The sequence below is a fragment of the Oncorhynchus masou genome, chromosome 21 (assembly GCF_036934945.1).
Source record: "Oncorhynchus masou masou isolate Uvic2021 chromosome 21, UVic_Omas_1.1, whole genome shotgun sequence".
NCBI lineage: Eukaryota > Metazoa > Chordata > Actinopteri > Salmoniformes > Salmonidae > Oncorhynchus > Oncorhynchus masou.
This window is the reverse complement of record NC_088232.1, coordinates 38,846,166-38,868,519: the sequence shown is the minus strand read 5'-3', so window position 1 is coordinate 38,868,519 and position 22,354 is coordinate 38,846,166. Positions and strand designations below refer to the sequence as shown.

The 22,354-nt window shown below is 41.2% G+C and overlaps 1 pseudogene; it reads right to left on the bottom strand.

Moving 5' to 3' along the window:
• LOC135508324 (uncharacterized) overlaps positions 1-22,076 on the bottom strand; it is a 52,717-nt pseudogene extending 30,641 nt beyond the window's left edge.
• Between the last annotated feature and the right edge of the window lie 278 nt (positions 22,077-22,354).

Below are 22,354 nucleotides of genomic sequence, written 5' to 3'. Positions count from 1 at the left end.
TGATTTTATTTATTTGGTTATCTGGTTTTTGTGAAAATGTTGCGTGCTAAATGCTACTCAAAATGCTAAGCTAGCTTAGCATACTCTTACACAAATTAGTGAATAGCGATGGTTCAAAAGCATATTTTGAAAATCTGAGATGACAGTGTTGTTAACAAAAGTCTAAGCTTGAGAGCAAATATATTTATTTAATTTCATTTGCGATTTTCATGAATAGTTAACGTTGCGTTATGCTAATGAGCTTGAGGCTATAAATAGAATCCCGGATCCGGGATTGCGCGACGCAACAGGTTAAAGTAATGATGGGCTGTCGTTTCTCTGTGTTTATGAGCTGTTCTTGACATAATATTTACTTGGTCTTTTACCAAATAGGGATACCTTGTCACAACACAACTGATTGGCTCAAATGCATTAAGGGGAAAAAAATCCACAAATTCACTTTTAACAAGGCACACCTGTTTATTAAAATGTATTCTAGGTGACTAGCTCATGAAGCTGGTTGAGAGAATGAGTGTACAAAACTATCATCAAGGCAAAGGGTGGCTACTTTGAAGAATCTCAAATATATTTTGATTTGTTTTAACACATTTTTGGTTACTACATGATTCCATGTGTGTTATTTCATTATTTTGATGTCTTCACTATTATTCTACAATAATAGCTGTGCCCAAACTTTTGACTGGTACTGTAAATGTACTTGAAAATCTATAGCAAGACCTGAAAATAGTTGTCTAGCCATGATCAACAACCAATTTGACAGAGTTTGAAGAATTTTGAAAAACGGTATAAATCGCCGCCACAGGTGCTTCTACAAAGGGGTGTGAATTCTTTATGTAAATTAAATATTTCTGTACTTAATTTTCTATAAATTTACCAAAAATTCTAAAAACATGCTTTCACTTTGTCGCTATGGGGATGAGAAAAAAATCTAAAATGATTCCATCAGGCTGTAACACAACAAAATGTGGAATAAGGGGTATGAATACTTTCTGAAGGAGCTGTATATGTTGACTTTTCCCCACACTTTGTTACATTACAGCCTTCTTCTAAAAAGTGATTAAATAAATAAAAATCCTCAGCAAACTACACACCATAACCCATAACGATAAAGCAAAAACAGGTTTAAAGAAATGTTTGCAAATGTATTTATAAACAGAAATACCTTTTTTTGCATTAGTATTCAGACCCTTTGCTAAGAGACTTGAAATTGAGGTCAGGTGCATCCTGTTTTCACTGATCATCCTTGAGATGTTTCTATAACTTTTTTGGAGTCCACCTGTGGTAAATTCAATTGATTGGACATGATTTGAAAAGGCACTAACCTGTCTATATAAGGTCCCACAGTTGGTAGTGCAAGTCAGAGCAAAAACCAAGCCATGAGGTCAAATAAATTGTCCGTAGAGCTCCGAGACAGGATTGTGTCGAGGCACAGATCTGGGGAAGGGTACCAAAACATTTCCTTGATGAAAACCTGCTTCAGAGCGCTCAGGACCTCAGACTGGGGCAAAGGTTCACCTTCCAACAGGACAATGATGCTAAGCACACAGCCAAGACAACACAGGAGTGGCTTTGTGACAAGTCTCTGAATGTTCTTGAGTGGCCCAGCCAGAGCCCGGACTTGAACATCGCTGGAGAGACCTGAAAATAGCTGTGCAGCGACACTCACCATCCAACCTGACAGAGCTTGAGAGGATCTGCAGAGAAGAATGGGAGAAACTCCCCAAATACAGATGTGCCAAGCTTGTAGCATCATACCCAAAAAGCCTCGAGCCTGTAATCAATGCCAAAGGTGCTTCAACAAAGTACTGAGTAAAGGGTCTGAATACTTACGTAAATGTGATATTTCCAGGGGGGGGGGGGTTAGAATAAATTTGCAAAGACTTTGAAAACACATTTTTGTCATTATAGGGTATTGTGTGTAGATTGATGAGGGAAAAACAATTACATGTTTTTTTGGAAAAAGGCTGGAACATAACAAAAGTGGTAAAAATCAAGAGGTCTTGAATACTTTCCGAATGCACTGTATTCTTATTGTATACATATTACCATCGTCACAATTGTTTTTAAACTAATTTGTATTACTTATGTCTTAATACTGAGAATTATACTGCTCCATTGTAATACATTGAGGAGAGCTTGCAAGTAAGCATTTCACTCTACCCTTTACATCAATATCCTGTGCACGTGACGAATAAACATTGATTTGATGAGTACAACACGACACCCCTGTTTGAAAGACTCCAGCCGTTATTAGGAGTACTGAAGATAACCAAGTGTATTTCTGTTCTCTCCTCCCTTACCCAGGTCACACCAGGAGGAAATTAAATGGAATAATGGAATGAATTGCCAAGGCTTGTTTTCCTGCCTGGGAGCTGAATGGGAAGAGCGATATAAACTCTAACCTTGACATTGCGTGAGGTGGCGTGGCGCTGGAGACAGGCTGCTCTGAGCATTACATCAAAGCCTTGTTTTTCCCCTCATATACAGGGCTCCATGTTAAGAATGTGGCTTTGGAAAACATTTGTAAAATACAAGATAATATAAGGCCTATGCATTGAGGAATCTACACAATGCATTGCAAAATCCAAATCACTTACAAGCTACAGTTGTTTATTACACTGTACATATGCATTTGAGTTTCACCCCCCAACAGTTCCTAGTCTACCAACACATACAGTATACTGAGAACTATCATAACACATATAGAGGAAAGCCGTTTATTACAGCTAGGTCTATAGACTACAATCAGACTTTTTCAGAGGACAGTAAAGGTCTGGATTGATGGACGGAAATGCACACTCCCTTCACAGTGAAATCCATCCCAAGCGATCCTTACAATTAGAGGACACCAAGTGCTGGATTTCTTAGTGTGAGTGCCAGTCCACATGCCTACCCTCCAGAACACTCTATGGAGCCACAAATATCCTCCTCCACACGGACTTCCTGAGGTCTCTCAAGCAGAAAATTGCTTGGTTACAGCATTATCTTGGATTATGGCAATAATGTTTGTCACGGGTCCTACACCCTCCCTATAAGTTGCGCTAAGGCCCGTGCTGTTGAGCTGAACTGAGTGCGGTGGGTCGCGTGGAGCGTGACTCCCATCATCTTCTCTGTCAGCTGCAGATGTGGCACAAGTCAACAGTCTTGAGCATAATCCCCAGTACAGCCCAATTCAGTTTGGCCACTCTGGAACATCCTAAAGTAGAGCTGTGGCTTTGCTGCTTTAGCTTGCCCCTCTGTTTAATTCACTCAAAATTAAACAAATAGTTAGACTGAGAGGAAAATGTAGCAAAATGTATCAACAATGAAAAGAGGAGTGTTTGTTATGATGGATATCAGAACAGCAATCAGATTAGACAAAGATTTATTCAACAACAACAACAAGCAGGACTCACACGATATTTTCCAAACACCCCAATTATTCGCAAAAGGAAGAGACGCAGAGCATGAAGAGCCGGATGCCTCGTCTGGACCCGCAGAAGGCAACAAGGAAAGCTGCCGTTACCATCAATATTACTCGCCAACGTGCAATCATTGGACAATAAACTAGACGAGGTACGATTACAAATATCCTACCAACGGGACATCAAAAACTGTAATATCCTATGCTTCACGGAATCGTGGCTGAATGACGACATGGATATTCAGCTTGCGGGATACACGCTGCACCGGCAGGAAAGAATAGCACACTCCGTTCAGACGAGGGGGGCGGTCTGTGCATATTTGTAAACAACAGCTGGTGCACAAAATATAAGGAAGTCTCTAGATTTTGCTCGCCTGAAGTAGAGTATATTGTGATAAACTGCAGGCCACACTACTTGCCTAGAGAGTTCTCAGCTATACTTTCACGGCTGTTTATTTACCACCACAGACAGATGCTGGCACTAAGACTGCTCTTAGTCAGCTGTATAAGGAAATAAGCAAACAGGAAACCACTCACCCAGAGGCAGCGCTCCTAGTGGCCGGAGGCTTTAATGCAGGGAAACTAAAATCAGTTCTACCAAATCTCTATCAAATCAAATGTATTTATATAGCCCTTCTTACATCAGCTGATATCTCAAAGTGCTGTACAGAAACCCAGCCTAAAACCCCAAACAGCAAGCAATGCAGGTGTAGAAGCACGGTGGCTAGGAAAAACTACCTAGAAAGGCCAAAACCTAGGAAGAAACAGGCTATGAGGGTTGGCCAGTCCTCTTCTGGCTGTGCTGGGTGGAGATTATAACAGAACATGGCCAAGATGTTCAAATGTTCATAAATGACCAGCATGGTCAAATAATAATAATCACAGTAGTTGTCAAGGGTGCAGCAAGTCAGCACCTCAGGAGTAAATGTCAGTTGGCTTTTCATAGCCGATCATTAAGAGTATCTCTACCACTCCTGTTGTTTCTAGAGAGTTGAAAACCGTAAACACCAATGCCTTTCTTAAAATCAATACACAGAAGTACATATTTTTAAACCTCCATATTTAGCTAAAATAATTCCAGGTTTGCAGGCAATATTAACCAGGGGAAATGGTGTCATTTCTCTTGCCTTCATTGCACGCAGAGTCAGTGTATATGCAACAGTTTAGGCCGCCTGGCTCATTGCGAACTAATTTCCCAGAATTTTACGTAATTATGACATAAGATTGAAGGTTGTGCAATGTAACAAGAATATTTAGACTTAGGGATGCCACCCTTTCGATAAAATACCGAACGGTATTCGTATTTCACTGAAATAATAAACGTTTTGTTTTTGAAATTATAGTTTTAGGATTCGACCATATTAATCACCAAAGGCTCGTATTTCTGTTTGTTATTATGTTATAATTAAGTCTATGATTTGATAGAGCAGTCTGACTGAGCGATGGTAGGCAGCAGCAGGCTTGTAATCATTCATTCAAACAGCACTTTAGTGCGTTTTGCCAGCAGCACTTCGCAAGCACAGCGCTGTTTATGATTTCAAGCCTATCAGCCTAATGCCTGGTGTAACCGATGTGAAATGGCTAGCTAGTTAGCTGGGTGTGCGCTAATAGCGTTTCAAACGTCACTCGCTCTGAGACTTGGAGTAATTATTCCCCTTGCTCTGCAAGGGCCGCGGCTTTTGTGGAGCGATGGGTGAAGCTGCTTCGAGTGTGGCTGTTGTCAATGTGTTCCTGGTTCGAGCCCAGGTAGGGGCGAGGAGAGGGACGGAAGCTATACCGTTACACTGGCAATACTATAGTGCCTAAAAGAACATTCAATAGTCAAAGGTATATGAAATACAAAATGGTATAGAGAGAAATAGTACTATAAATACTATATTAACTACAACCTAAAACCTCTTACCTGGGAATATTGAAGTCTCATGTTAAAAGGAACCACCAACTTTCATATGTTCTCATGAGCAAGGAACTCAAACATTAGCTTTTTTACATGGCACATATTGCACTTTTACTTCTCCAACACTTTGTTTTTGCATTATTTAAACCAAATTGAACATGTTTCATTATTTATTTGAGGCTAAATTGATTTTTATTTATGCATTATATTAGGTTAAAATAAGTGCTCATTCAGTATTGTTGTAATTGTCATGATTACAAATAAATCTAAAAAAATGGCCGATTAATCGGTATCGGCTTTTTAGGTCCGTCAATAATCAGTATCGGCGCTTAAAAAACATATTCGGTCGACCTCTAGTGCCCAAGAACACAAAGGCAACCTGCCTAAATGACTACAGAGCCGTAGCATTCACGTCCGTAGCAATGAAGTGCTTTGAAAGGCTGGTAATGGCTCACATCAACACCATTATCCCAGAAACCCTAAACCCACTCCAATTTGCATACCGCCCAAACAGATCCACAGATGATGCCATCTCTATTGCACTCTACACTGCCCTACCACCATAGTACCCTCAAAGCTCATCACCATGTTAAGGAACCTGGGACTAAACACCTCCATCTGCAACTGGATCCTGGACTTCCTGACAGGCCACCCCCAGGTGGTGAGGGTAGGTAGCAACACATCTGCCACGCTCATCCTCAACACTGGAGCTCCCCAGGGGTGCGTTCTCAGTCTCCTCCTGTACTCTCTGTTCACCCATGACTGCATGGCTAGGCACGACTCCAAAACCATCATTAAGTTTGCTGACGACACAACAGTGGTAGGCCTGATCACTGACAACAACAAGACAGCTATAGGGAGGAGGTCAGAGACCTGGCAGGGTGGTGCCAGAATAACAACCTATCCCTCAACGTAACCAAGACTAAGGAGAGGATTGTGGACTACAGGAAAAGGAGGACCAAGCACGTCCCCATTCTCATCGATGGGGCTGTAGTGGAGCAGGTTGACAGCTTCAAATTCCTTGGTGTCCACATCAACAACAACCTAGAATGGTCCAAACACACCAAGACAGCTGTGAAGAGGGCACGACAAAGCTTATTCCCCCTCAGGAAACTAAAAATATTTGGCATGGGTCCTGAGATCCTCAAAAGGTTCTACAGCTGCAACATCGAGAGCATCCTGACCGGTTGCATCATAGCCTGGTACGCAATTGCTCGGCCTCCGACCGCAAGGCACTTCAGAGGGTAGTGCGTACGGCCCAGTACATCACTGGGGCAAAGCTGCCTGCCATCCAGGACCTCTAAAATAGGCAGTGTCTGAGGAAGGCCCTAAAAATTGTCAAAGACCCCAGCCACCCCAGTCATAGACTGTTCTCTCTACTACCGCATTGCCAAGTCTAGGACAAAACGGCTTCTCAACAGTTTTTACCCCCAAGCCATAAAACTTGAAAAAAATGGTTACCCGGACTATTTGCATTTTGTGCCCACCCCAACCCGTATTTTTACGCTGCTGCTACTCTCTGTTTATCATTTATGCATAGTCACTTTAACTATACATTCATGTACATACTACCTCCATTGGGCCGACCAACCAGTGCTCCCGCACATTGGCTAAACTGGCTATCTGCATTGTGTCCCACCACCCGCCAACCCCTCTTTTTACACTTCTGCTACTCTCATCATCATATATGCAGTCACTTTAACCATATCTACATATTCATACTACCTCAATATGCCTGACTAACAGCTGTCTGTATATAGCCTTGCTACTTTTTTTTCAAATGTCTTTTTACTGTTGTTTTATTTCTTTACTTACACACACCCCCCCCCCACACACACACACACACACACACCTTTTTCCCCCCGCACCATTGGTTAGAGCCTGTAAGTAGGCATTTCACTGTAAGGTCTACTACACCTGTTGTATTAGGCACACGTGACAAATAAACTTTGATTAGATTATTTCCAGTATAAGGAAAAACTTGTAATGTAACTCATACGTACCTCTCCAATGGTATTCCTTAAGACGTGGATTCTCTACTTGGTTCAGATCTGTTCCTTGGCTCTGGAGTGTCAAGTGAGTCTTGACTGTGTATGCTGATGCTGTGGAGATCCCTGTCCCTGGGTGTAGCACTCCTCTGGTGAGCTGTCTGTCCTCCTGCTATGGCCGTCTACATAGACGACATTCTGTGGCACCTTTGGTACCTCAGCCAGGTCAGACTCGGTCAGGGAGATTGACAGGTCACTGCCACTCCTGGTCACTGACAGCTCCACTGGAACTGGATATACTGAGGTCTTCACTCCTCTCTGAAAACACATTCACAACAGGCTATTTAAATCACTGTGTATATAGAGCATTATTAGTATAATACAAATTATTTTAGCCATTTCTTAAAAAGAACACACATTTCAATCAAATTGCTAATAAATAAAGTATTAGAGAGTACAGTAAAACAATGGAGAACATACAGAGTCTGGATATCTTCTAGTATGTCAGGAATAAGATCACTAACCTGGCACATCTTGAGATTATTTTCCCAAGTCAGTTTGAGTTGGTGATCTTTGCAAGACTCTCTCCAACTTCTTTTTTTATGCTATTCTGGTGGGCAGACCCTCTACCGAGTGTATTCTGCAGGTGAATTCCTGTCAGACATATGGCTGATACTGCTGGGATGATAGGCTATTCTTCTTAGGCCTCGTCAAGGTCACTCGAGGTGTAGGAGATTGTTAATCACCTCCAAAAGGCACACTGGCGCTGGCTGTTAAGCTGGATGGAACCACTGCTGCCATCCTTTCATGTTTGTCACTCAAATTACAGCCGTCGGGGGAATCGTTTGAGCCCGAAATGTCATCTGATAAATGCGCTCCGCTGTCGGCAACAACCTCTCTGGAAACTTTGGAGTCCTTCAAAAAGGCCACTTTGCCGGTATTCCGAGGCACGTGAGCGATGATTGGGGCGAATGATGCTCGGCTTCTTGTAAGTGTACACTTATGGTGGCATCTTCAGCCGTGGACTCTCTGGAAGTCTGCCGACCCATGAAAATTACAGATGGTTGGTAAAAACCCCTGGCATGTGGAAAGGGGGAAACACCCAGAGGATGGCCATGTAATACCTCTCCCTGAAAACAGGAAATAACCAGGTGCATACATGTAGATTCATGGTTACTCAATATGAAATAACAAAATGCTAATAAATAGCAAGGCATTTTTGGAGACCATTTGTTAGGGATGCAAGTGTATTGTGTAACTCAAATTAAAGTGAAAATTGACTGCTACTTGATATCATTATGCTCAAATACAATCCTCAAGAGCAAAATGTTTCTAGTCACAGCCCCCCTTTCAATTTCAGCTATGCAAATTCCAATGGCTATGGTAATATAATTAAATTGGGATATAATCAGAATACCACATGAAGTACCATTAACAATTAGACAAGATTGGCAAAATAGCATCAAATGGTCAAGGATACCCTCCATTCACAAGCAGCGGAAACAGTTTGTATTGGTATAATACTGCTCTTACAATTTTCTGCTTGTATTATTCAGTTTATTCTCCTTAAATGCAACACTTGCAAATCCGGTAATAAGGGCTTTTTCCTTAAAAGTATCACTTTTTTTTTCACAAAACATTGTTTAGGATCAAGGTCATATTTATTTTCAAATCCCTAATTGAGAAGAATGTTACACGATCCACGCTTTAACTTTAATCTTATAAGCAATCCTCTGAGCAAGTTGCGATTCCTGTCTGCTATGGAACTGAGGGGGGAAGAGAAGGCTAAAAAAAAATCTCCCTCCAAATATAACAAAAAGCATGGCTTCTGTTTCTTTTCTGATAAGAGTCTTAAATACCAAACAGTTAGCTGCTTAATAACATTCACTGTAGACCATGCAGCTCTGCCCAGCAGATCCACAAAGCAGGTAAAAAAGAAGAAAAGTTCATTTCTTGGCTGAGTGATTCAATCGGTAGCTGCAGGGCAAAGTAGAAAGTGTTTCACTAAAGTAGCAATTGATTCTTCTATCAATCTGCGGCACGCGCGTGCTCTTCCAAGGAATGTATTAAATATGAAAATCATATCCCGTTATCACATGCCTCCAGCTTTCAGCCCGGTAAGCTTCCCTTAATGAATACTGCAGCCTGAGGGACATGCACACTGCCGGCAATGGCTTGTATGCATAATGGAGTGACGGTACCATTTTGCTCATTACAATATCGCCAAGCTGAGGGGGGGTTTGCACACAGTCACAAGTGACTGCTCTAGACAGCATGCTCCAAGTTATTATGAGATGTCTTAGACATTTCATCTGAAAGAGCATTACTGCATTAAGTGAAGGAAGAAGCAGCTATAGGCTTGAACTACATGGCTCGTACCAAGGAACAAGCCACGATTAGACACCTTGCATATACACAGTTAAATGTATACTGCTCTACGGATTTGCTCGGCATAATGTCTACTTTTCTTTGTTGTTCCAAAGCTGAAAACACAATTTGATAGAGCTAAGATTTGCATTAAGAAGAGCATACTGTGTGAGTAAAATATGTTTGGCCAAATCTTCAGATATTATACACAATCTGGTATACATTCCCTTAAGACTATTTTACACTGTTAAACTATTTATTCATATAAACAGGCGTCCATTATACAAAATATATTGTACAGAACATAGGGCACCCTGCAATAACAAACTACTACTACAGCCAGAATTAAACATAGCCTAGACGCAAGTCATGTCTTTTCCTTTATTCATGAGTCAACTTGTCTAATCAAAGGTTAGGCCTAGATTTATTTTAGAATTTACTATTTTATAATTTCCGGAGATTATTTAATTACTATACCTCGTCAATACCTTTATTCTGCCTCGCTGCCATGAATCTGGAGATTCTATTCAAGCATCGAACCTGTGAAAAACAGCAAAAACAAGGTCAATACATCAATATTAATTTAGAAAATGTCCTTCTCAAAGGGAGCAATTATCCTAACTATTGAACCGTTGCTCAATGCAAAGTTCAACAATATCCAAAATCATAGGAGATGGTCCCTATCAGAAAAATTCACATAATGCACGTCATTTCATATTATCTTGGTAATTGTATACATAGGATATTTCTTCAGTGCGATAAAACTGATTAAACATGCTCTGCAAACACAGGCAGACATGGAAATAAGAGCTTGTGAGATCCATAGTGTCCAAACACAAGAAAGTCAGTCACCACAGGTATTCTGCCTGCCAACACTTTTAATCAATTATCTGGGTAGCCAGACTGTTTAATTGGAGTTGAGATTAGGGCAGTCAGTCTAATGGTGCAGTTAAGGGCACTGGGTTGAACTCTAACATCTCAGGCCTTTTCTTCAAAAGAATACCAATTGTCACACAAAAAGGCTACTTTTTGTTGATCAACATTGCTAAATATACTTTATCTATTTGCACTGATTCTACATTCAAAGATAATAATGAAGTCACAAATTATCATGATTACGGAAATATATGATAGCATCATTTGTAAGGGTGTGTGGTCGTACTGTTTTCTGCTCGTTGGAAAAACAGGCTACATTTTGCTACAAAATACAAAACAACAAATTAGTCTAGTAAAATGTTCACATCTGAATATAAATGGCATATTTTCATAGTTGGTGTACTGCTTAACATTTAAGTCTTAGCACACTAGATGAATGAAACAAATCGACTAAACTCAGCAAAAAAAGAAACATCCCTTGACCCGGTCTTTCTAAGATCATTTGTAAAAATCCAAATAACTTCACAGATCTTCATTGTAAAGGGTTTAAACACTGTTTCACATTATTGTTCAATGAACCATAAACAATTAATGAACATGCACCTGTGGAACGGTCGTTAAAACACTAACAGTTTATAGACGGTAGGCAATTAAGATCACAGTTATGAAAACTTAGGACACTAAAGAGGCCTTTCTACTGACTCTGAAAAACACCAAAAGAAAGTTTCCCATGGTCCCAGCTCATCTGAGTGAACGTGCCTTAGGCATGCTGCAAGGAGGCATGAGGACTGCAGATGTGACCAGGGCAATAAATTGCAATGTCCGTACTGTGAGACACCTAAGACATCGCAACAGGAAGACAGGACAGACAGCTGATCGTACTCACAGTGGCAGACCAAGTGTAACACCTGCACAGAATCGGTACAGCCGAACATCTCACCTGTGGGACAGGTACAGGATGGCCACAACAACAGCCCGAGTTACACCAGGAATGCACAGTCCCTCCATCAGTGCTCAGACTGTCCGCAATAGGCTGAGAGAGGCTGGACTGAGGGCTTGTAGGACAGTTCCTCACCGGCAACAACGTCACCTATGGGCACAAACCCACCGTCGCTGGACCAGACAGGACTGGCAAAAAGTGCTCTTTACTGACAAGTCACAGTTTTGTCTCACTAGGGGTGATGGTTGGATTCTCGTTAATCGTCGAAGGAATGACCGTTACACCGAGGCCTGTACTCTGGAGTGGGAACGATTTGGGGGTGGAGGGTCTGGGCCGGTGTGTCACAGAATCATCGGACTGAGCTTTTTGTCATTGCAAGCAATCTCAATGCTGTGCGTTACAGGGAAGACATCCTCCTCCCTCATGTGGTACCCTTCCTGCAGGCTCATCCTGACATGACCCTCCAGCATGACAATGTCACCAGCCATACTGCTCGTTCTGTGCGTGATTTCCTGCAAGACAGGAATGTCAGTGTTCTGCCATGGTCAGCGAAGGGCCTGGATCTCAATCCTATTGAGCACGTCTGGGACCTGTTGGATAGGGCCATTCCCCCCAAAATGTCTGGGAACTTGCAGCTGCCTTGGTGGAATTGTGGGGTAACAACTCACAGCTAGAACTGTCAAGTCTGGTGCAGTCCATGAGGAGATGCACTGCAGTACTTAATGCAGCTGGTGGCCAGACCAGATACTGACTGTTACTTTTGATTATTTTGACCCCCTTTTGTTCAGGGACACATTATTCCATTTATGTTAGTCACATATCTGTGGAACTTGTTCAGTTTATGGCTCCGTTGTTGAATCTTGTTATGTTTGTACAAATATTTACACATGTTAAAAAAGTTTGCTGAAAATAAACACAGTTGACAGTGAGAGGACGTTTATTTTTTGCTGAGTTTACAAACATTTCTGAATCATACAAAGCATAAAAATGAAACAAAGCAACTGCTTGAGGGGGGGGGGTGTAAATAAACCTCTGGAGCACTTCACGGTCTCAATATTGGTAAATTAATTTAACGAGTCATAATTAACCAATTTAGTTAGATATTAAGCTGTTGAGCACTGTTGTTGACTTTTAAGTGATAATCTGACCCACTCACATTGTTTTCTCTCTTGCTCATTTGGCTGTGGTGATAAACTGCAGTGTTGCAATGTGTACTATTGTTCAAGCAAATTAGTGTAAATATTCCTACAGTGTTTATGGCAATTAGAGCAATATACTAAGGCAATTGAATAAGAACGCCATTGAAGTGCATGCATCATATTTTAGAAATTCCCCCCAAAATGGTGTTGTGAAATGGCCTTGTAAATCAAGAACACACATGCACATTAACAAGCATTCAGTACATAAGGGACATCATAAACTGGGTGGTTCAAGCCCTGAATTCTGATTGGCTGACAGCGGTGGTTTTTCAGACCATATTACACGCGTCTGACAAAAAATTACGTTTTTACTGTTCTCATTAAGTTGGTAATCTGGTTATAATAGCAATAAGGCACCTCGGGGGTTTGTGGTACATGGCCAATGTACCACAGTTAAGGGCTGTATCGAGGCACTCCGCGTTGCATAGTGCTTAAGAATAGGCCTTAGCCGTGGTATATTGGCCAAATGCAACACCCCCTCGGGCCTTATTGCCCAATTAGAGGATGAGCATCAACCATAGATTTTCTGTACAGTGATATTTGCTGAATCATATAAAAAGAGTTCAATAAATTGTGCTCTCAATCTCAATAATGCACAATTTTTAAATGTATGTATACATTTTTCTGAGCTTGCAGAGAATCATACTCCTTTTAAATGCACAATGCCCAATACCAACTCTGCAGCTGTGGCTACACTGAACAGATGACACACTGTACTGTCTCAGTCTTACCATCTGTTGATACAGAGGGCCACGGTCAGGATAGTGTTCTTCATGCTAATTTCTATGCACTCCACATCTCAAGGTTCCTCATTTTCACTCGTTTTTTTCTCTCTCTCACATATTTACTTGAGATAACCACAGAGTTTTGCACACTTTATCTGAGAACTTAAGGCAATAAAGATATCTAATATTTAAGGACACCCTTGCAAATAAATGGTTACTATGGAGTAGGCCTACCACCATGTTGTCTTTTCACTGGTGTTACGCATACATAGCTGAACAGTTTAGAACTTCAGTAAAAATGACTACATTGTATAGGCCTAATTCATATCAGAGTGACTACCAGTGAAATAACTACTGTAGTATAACTGTGGTACTATGTAGTATAACTGTCTGTACTTACAGAACCACTACAATGTAATGCCTACACAGGTTATACCAAGCTACCATGGAATGATGCGTTGGTGTAGTGCACATACAAAAGGAAATACAGCATGACATTAGAGATGAAAAGTAGCATGTGGATAATGGCTGAACTGTTATTAGGATTAAGGACTTGACATAACAAAGCATAACACTGAACTATAATAGCAGTGCAGTGTCCCAATCAGTGGCAACCCATCATTCAGGGCAGGTGGGGCTGAGCATTTTCGCCTGTTTTACATGTTATTTTGGCATTAATACATGTCACATATCAGTTTGCAAACAATGTAAAAAAATATATATACCGTGGGGCAAAAAAGTATTTAGTCAGCAACCAATTGTGCATGTCTCCCACTTAAAAAGATGAGAGAGGCCTGCAATTTTCATCATAGGTACACTTCAACTATGACAGACAAAATTAGAAAAAGAAATCCAGAAAATCACATTGTCGGATTTTTAATGAATTTTTTTTGCAAATTATGGTGGAAAATAACTATTTGGTCAATAACAAAAGTTTATCTCAATACTTTGTTATATACCCTTTGTTGGCAATAACAGAGGTCAAACGTTTTCTGTAAGTCTTCACAAGGTTTTCACACACTGTTGCTGGTATTTTGGCCCATTCCTCCATGCAGATCTCCTCTAGAGCAGTGAAACTAATCTTAATGGTTGTACAGTCGTCTCAAATAAAACTGAAGGACCTCGGCGTTACTCTGGACCCTGATCTCTCTTTTGAAGAACATATCAAGACCATTTCAAGGACAGCTTTTTTCCATCTACGTAACATTGCAAAAATCAGAAACTTTCTGTCCAAAAATGATGCAGAAAATTAATCCATGCTTTTGTCACTTCTAGGTTAGACTACTGCAATGCTCTACTTTCCGGCGACCCGGATAAAGCACTAAATAAACTTCAGTTAGTGCTAAATACGGCTGCTAGAATCCTGACTAGAACCAAAAAATTTGATCATATTACTCCAGTGCTAGCCTCCCTACACTGGCTTCCTGTCAAAGCAAGGGCTGATTTCAAGGTTTTACTGCTAACCTACAAAGCATAACATGGGCTTGCTCCTACCTATCTCTCTGATTTGGTCCTGCCGTACATACCTACACGTATGCTATGGTCACAAGACGCAGGCCTCCTAATTGTCCCTAGAATTTCTAAGCAAACAGCTGGAGGCAGGGCTTTCTCCTATAGAGCTCCATTTTTATGGAATGGTCTGCCTACCCATGTCAGAGACGCAAACTCGGTCTCAACCTTTAAGTCTTTACTGAAGACTCATCTCTTCAGTGGGTCATATGATTGAGTGTAGTCTGGCCCAGGAGTGGAAAGGCTCTGGAGCAACGAACCACCCTTGCTGTCTCTGCCTGGCCGGTTCCCCTCTTTCCACTGGGATTCTCTGCCTCTAACCCTATTACAGGGGCTGAGTCACTGGCTTACTGGGGCTCTCTCATGCCGTCCCTGGAGGGGGTGCGTCACCTGAGTGGGTTGATTCACTGATGTGGTCATCCTGTCTGGGTTGGCACCCCCACTTGGGTTGTGCCATGGCGGAGATCTTTGCGGGCTATACTCAGCTTTGTCTCAGGATGGTAAGTTGGTGGTTGAAGATATGCCTCTAGTGGTGTGGGGGCTGTGCTTTGGCAAAATGGGTGGGGTTATATCCTTCCTGTTTGGCCCTGTCCGGGGGTGTCCCCGGATGGGGCCACAGTGTCTCCTGACCCCTCCTGTCTCAGCTTCCAGTATTTATGCTGCAGTAGTTTATGTGTCGGGGGGCTGGGGTCAGTTTGTTATATCTGGAGTACTTCTCCTGTCCAATTCGGTGTCCTGTGTGAATCTAAGTGTGCGTTCTCTAATTCTCTCCTTCTCTCTCTCGGAGGACCTGAGCCCTAGGACCATGCCCCAGGACTACCTGACATGATGACTCCTTGCTGTCCCCAGTCCATCTGGCCGTGCTGCTGCTCCAGTTTCAACTGTTCTACCTTATTATTATTCGACCATGCTGGTCATTTATGAACATTTGAACATCTTGGCCATGTTCTATTACAATCTCTACCCGGCACAGCCAGAAGAGGACTGGCCACCCCACATAGCCTGGTTCCTCTCTAGGTTTCTTCCTAGGTTTTGGCCTTTCTAGGGAGTTTTTCCTAACCACCGTGCTTCTACACCTGCATTGCTTGCTGTTTGGGGTTTTAGGCTGGGTTTCTGTACAGCACTTTGAGATATCAGCTGATGTACGAAGGGCTATATAAATAAATTTGATTTGATTTAATGTTTTGGGGCTGTTGCTGGGCAACACGGACTTTCAACTCCCTCCAAAGATTTTCTGAGGTTGAGATCTGGAGACTGGCTAGGCCACTCCAGGACCTTGAAATGCTTCTTACGAAGCCACTCCTTCTGTGCCCGGGCGGTGTGTTTGGGATCATTGTCATGCTGAAAGACCCAGCCATGTTTCATCTTCAATGCCCTTGCTGATGGAAGGGGGTTTTCAAAATTCTCAAAATCTCACGATACATGGCCCCATTCATTCTTTCCTTTACACGGATCAGTCGTCCTGGTCCCTTTGCAGAAAAACAGTCCCAAAGCATGATGTTTCCACCCCCATGCTTCACAGTAGGTTTGGTGTTCTTTGGATGCAACTCAGCATTCTTTGTCCTCCAAACGCAACGAGTTGAGTTTTTACCAAAAAGTTATATTTTGGTTACATCTGACCATATGACATTCTCCCAATCTTCTTCTGGATCATCCAAATGCTCTCTAGCAAGGTTCAGACGGGGCTGGACATGTACTGGCTTAAGCAGGGGGACACGTCTGGCACTGCAAGATTTGAGTCCCTGGCGGCGTAGTGTGTTACTGATGGTAGGCTTTGTTACTTTGGTCCCAGCTCTCTGCAGGTCATTCACTAGGTCCCCCCGTGTGGTTCTGGGATTTTTGCTCACCGTTCTTGTGATAATTTTGACCCCATGGGGTGAGATCTTGCATGGAGCCCCAGATCGAGGGAGATTATCAGTGGTCTTGTATGTCTTCCATTTCCTAATAATTGCTCCCACAGTTGATTTCTTCAAACCAAGCTGCTTACCTATTGCAGATTCAGTCTTCCCAGCCTGGTGCAGGTCTACAATTTTGTTTCTGGTGTCCTTTGACAGCTCTTTGGTCTTGGCCATAGTGGAGTTTGGAGTGTGACTGTTTGAGGGTGTGGACAGGTGTCTTTTATACTGATAACAAGTTCAAACAGGTGCCATTAATACAGGTAACGAGTGGAGGACAGAGGAGCCTCTTAAAGAAGAAGTTACAGGTCTGTGAGAGCCAGAATCTTGCTTGTTTGTAGGTGACCAAATACTTATTTTCCACCATAATTTGCAATTAAATTCATTAAAAAATCCTACAATGTGATTTTCTGGATTTTTTTTTCTCATTTTGTCTGTCATAGTTGAAGTGTACCTATGATGAAAATTACAGGCCTCTCTCATCTTTTTAAGTGGGAGAACTTGCAAAATTGGTGGCTGACTAAATACTTTTTTGCCCCACTGTATATCATTCAGTTAATAAAGCCGGGTACAAACATGGTCTCTTTATTGTTTTCTTGAGTAAGGCAGCTCCAAAAATGCAGGTATTTCTGCCTAGCTCAGTGCCTTCTGTGGTTGTGGAGCAAGCCGGCAGAAAATATGGAGCGCTGCGTCGTGATTGGCTCAGTGTTCTGTCACTCATGGGGAAACTATGTCACTGCCAAGTCTAAGTGTAGAACTAGAACATTCTAGCCCCTTGGGTGCTGCCATAGAATTCCATTAGAAGTACCCATCCAAGAAGGCTCAAGGTCATTGGCCACAGATAAAATGATGTCAAATCACGCTATATGTACAGTAGCTTTGATTGGATTGATAATGTCAACATCATAACTTTCAGAATCTTTGCTAGCAGTCATCATCATGAATCAAGTCGACAATCTTCTGGCAAATCCTTTTTAATCCTTGTCATATGAAGAGAAATAATTAAGAGAAATTATAGATAAAACGTATCGGTGCTCATTGGCCATTGCACATAAACATTAGAGGTCGACCGATTATGATTTTTCAATGCCGTTACCGATTATTGGAGGACCAAAAAAAGCCAATACTGATTAATCGGACGATTTTTATACAGTATGTATGTATGTATGTATATATATATTTGTAATATTGACAATTACAACAGTACTGAATGAACTTTTATTTTAACTTAATATAGTAAATAAATCAAATCAATTTAGTCTCAAAAAAATAATGAAACATTTTCAATTTGGTTTAAATAATGCAAAAACACAGTGTTGGAGAAGAAAGTAAAAGTGCAATATGTGCCATGTAAAAAAGCTAACGTTTAAGTTCATGCTCAGAACATGAGAACATATGAAAGCTGGTGGTTCCTTATAACTGGGAATATTGAAGACTCATGTTAAGGAGTTGTAGGTATTATAGGACTATTTCTCTCTATACCATTTGTATTTCATATACCTTTCTCTTGGATGTTCTTATAGGCACTATAGTATTGCCAGCCTAATCTCTGGAGTTGATAGTGTCATGACGTTGGCCTCTTTGGGTATAGCAAGCCCCATCCCCCTCTCCCTGCCTCCCCCTTTCAACTAGGTTGCTGTGGTCAGAGAGACGTCGTAAATTCCTGAGAAGACCCTGCCACATGGCCACACAGTATAGAGAGAGTAGATTTTCATGGAGAACAAAGGAAATCCTTCCACCTCACAGAACTTGAGGTACGAACAAATTTCATGTTCCGGAGAAAGTATAAAAGATCGGTGAGGAATCCAGCTACGAACTGGTCCATTTGTCACAACTTGGGGAAGTTCATGGGAGACGGTGTGGCCACATTACCATAACACTGTTTATATAATAGCCTCAGATATGAGGTTTACATATAATTATTGTACAAGATGAATGAGTGAGTATGATACGGTTTGTATAATTGTGTAATATGATTTTGGACTGTTTAATGAAGAAAAATACAATTCCCTTTTGATTTGAACTAAATCAGAGGACCGCCCCTGAGCCCAGTTAGGGTCAGGCCTCCTGGGACAGACCTTTTTCAGCAAATGCAAAAAAGTGCTGTTTGAATGAATGCTTACGAGCCTGCTGCTGCCTACCATCACTCAGTCAGACTGCTCTATCAAATCATAGACTTAATTATAATAAACACACAGAAATAGGAGCCTTAGGTCATTAATATGGTCAAATCCGGAAACGATCATTTCGAAAACAAAACGTTTATTCTTTCAGTGAAATATGGAACCGTTCCGTATTTTATCGAATGAGTGGTAACCCTAAGTCTAAATATTGCTGTTACATTGCACAACCTTCAATGTTATGTCATAATTATGTAAAATTCTGGCAAATTAATTACGGTCTTTGTTAGGAAGAAATGGTCTTCACACAGTTCGCGACAAGCCTGGCGGCCCAAACTGCTGCATATACCCTGACTCTGCTTGCACTGAACACAAGAGAAGTGACACAATTTCCCTAGTTAATATTGCCTGCTAACATGCATTTTTTTAAACTAAATATGCAGGTCTAAAAATATATACTTGTGTATTGATTTTAAGAAAGGCATTGATGTTTATGGTTAGGTATATTGGTGCAACGATTGTGATTTTTCACAAATGCGCTTCTGTTAAATCATCACCCGTTTGGCGAAGTAGGCCTTGATTCGATGATAAATTAACAGGCACTGCATTGATTATATGCAACGCAGGAGAAGCTAATTAAATTAGTAATATCATCAACCTTGTGTAGTTAAATAGTGATTATGTTAAGATTGATTGTTATTTTTATAAGATAAGTTTATTGCTAGCTAGCCATTTACCTTGGCTCCTTGCTGCACTCACGTAACAGGTGGTCAGCCTGCCACGCAGTCTCCTCGTGGATTGTAATGTAATCGGCCATAATCGGCGTCCAAAAATGCAGATTACCGATTGTTATGAAAACTTGACATAGGTTGACCACTAACAATCATTACACAACAAGTTGGAAATAGAAAATTCAACAATGAGTGGTTTGGAAGGAATCAGTGACAGTGGCTAACTGCAAGCATTGCAAAGCAATCACTAGCCTTCTATTCAGTGGAGTGGCTATGTGGTCCCAAATCTGGGATTAATAGGATCTTTTCCAAGTTTAAAATGATAAACGTTCAACATTGGCCATGCTGTCAATTAAGCATAATTTGTGCCGCGCTCTAACAACTGTTAACTTGGGAACTGCAAAAACTTGACTTCAGTGAGTTCAAGACAACTGGGAAGTCAGGAATAAATGAGCTCCGACTGGGAAAATACATTTTGAATGGTCATCCAACTTGGAATTGTTAATCCGGCCTCTTTCTAGACCTACGACCTGAAGATCAATGACATCATCACGATTCAACCTTGTTCCCGGTTATTTTCGAAAGCACCATGAATCAGGAAAAACTCCAGACTTTGATGACACGAATGACCGCCGCGCCACCTTCCTCTTCAAGTGAGCACAGTACAACAAGGTGAGTCCAAAAATGTATTGTATGCTGCTGCATAAATGATGTAATATGCCAGGTTGATATGTATACTGTAGCTAATAAAGTTATACTAAGTGTATGTTGTGTAGTAAGATGTTAGAAGCCCATGTGCCTTACCCTAATAATTTGGTCTATTTACCCCTATTAATTTCACCTACTGTTCTGACTTGCTGGTGCACATGTAGCCTATCAGTGACCTTTCTCTTGCATTTCAAAGATGGTGATAAAAAACACTGGTTGGTTTTTTTTCTTTGTATTTTCTTCTACCAGATCTATTGTGTTATATTCTCTTACATTCAAATCACATTTCCACAAACTTCAAAGTGTTTCCTTTCAAATGGTTCCAAGAATATCCTTGCTTCAGGGCCTGAGCTCCAGGCAGTTCGATTTGGGTATGTCATTTAGGCGAAAATTGAAAAATAAAAAGGGGCTATCCCTACCCTGTTTTAGAGAAATGTAATCATAGAAGATTGTAAGAGCTTTCATTGTCTGCATATTACCCACTTTATTTATCATACGGTTCTGAATTGGTGTACAGGGAGAACACTGTAAGAACTGTCCCTATACATTTCTAAACAAACCGTTCAGCTCGCTCATTAATGTCTTAATCGAAATTATGGATTGCCTCTTATCCTCCCTTTATTCCATTCCATAGTTTGTACATCTAAATTGTCATTAGAAACCACATTTGTTTAAGCAAGTCAGCCATATCAGCTATGCTTTTTTTAAAGGCAGTAAATTCGGCTGAATGAACTGTTTCGCTGCCAGACAAGGCTTCAAATAAAGTCGATTTTTATTTGTCACATACACGTGTTTAGCAGATGTTATTGCGGGTATAGCGAAATGCTACATGGCTCTACTGATAGCCAGGTGTAGCAGTGGTAAGATATTGGGACTGCTGTTGGAACAGCTTTACGTAGACCCAACAGTTGTCACAGTTATAGTGCAATCATGTATTGTTTAGTGACTTTGCTGGCATGCATCCCACCAAGATTTACGGGCTAAAATCGCCACTGGTCCCGATACCATACGAACTATATTTCTTATAGCAGTGTCCCAATCTCCCCTGCATGCCCACAATAGTTGTGTGCATAGAAAGGTCCAGATAGTAATGCAGAGCTAACGTACTGTCAACAGGATAGCTAGCTAATAATTCGACTTAAACCACTGATTAGCCCGCTTCTCTAACGTTGCAGCAATTCTTGTAAGAATGCAATGTTTTATTTGTTCGTATTGCATGTAGTATTGCATGCATACGCAGTGACACAGCTTACTCTCTAGCTAGCTAGTGCTAGCAAACCCCCCTGTTAAGTTAGTCAACGTTAGCTAGCATAGCGACAACAATATGCACTAGCTAGGTACTGTTATAAAATTAATTACTGACATATATTTTTCAATAAATGGTTACTTTCTAGCGTCAACCTGCTGACTGACAAAATAGCTAGCTAGCCACTTATCCAAGCAATGAAGCATGGCGGGAGGCAGCAGCAGTTTCGGAAGAGTCCCCGACTCCAACTAACTCGTGGTATCAAAGGGGCCTGGTGCCAAAATGGAAAAGGGTTAAAGTCTTACCTTTCGTCCATGCTTTGTTAAATAGATCCAATTATTTCATAGTACTGGTCCCCACAGAAAGCAATGACAGCAGCTTTCCTTGGGTTTGGCACCCCGTTTTGTGAAACCAACAGATAAATATAGCTACTGAAACTTGTTTATGTTGGTTGTCATGAGCACCGCTTCCCAGAGATCCCCTCTGCTCTGGTAAAAGGACAAAGCAAGAAAATAGAGAGAACGAACTAATGTTTTGCTCTTAACGCTGGTCCAGGATCAGCTTTCGGACGGCACATTCATATACATGTTCTTTTACTTGGAATACAAAATAATAGTTGCACAGGCATTACATTGTAGTGGTAAAGTACATAAAGTTATACTACATATACCTGTTCCACTGTGACAGAATTGTGCTGAGACTCATATATACCAAACAAAAAACATTGATTTCAAAGTTTAACAACCCATA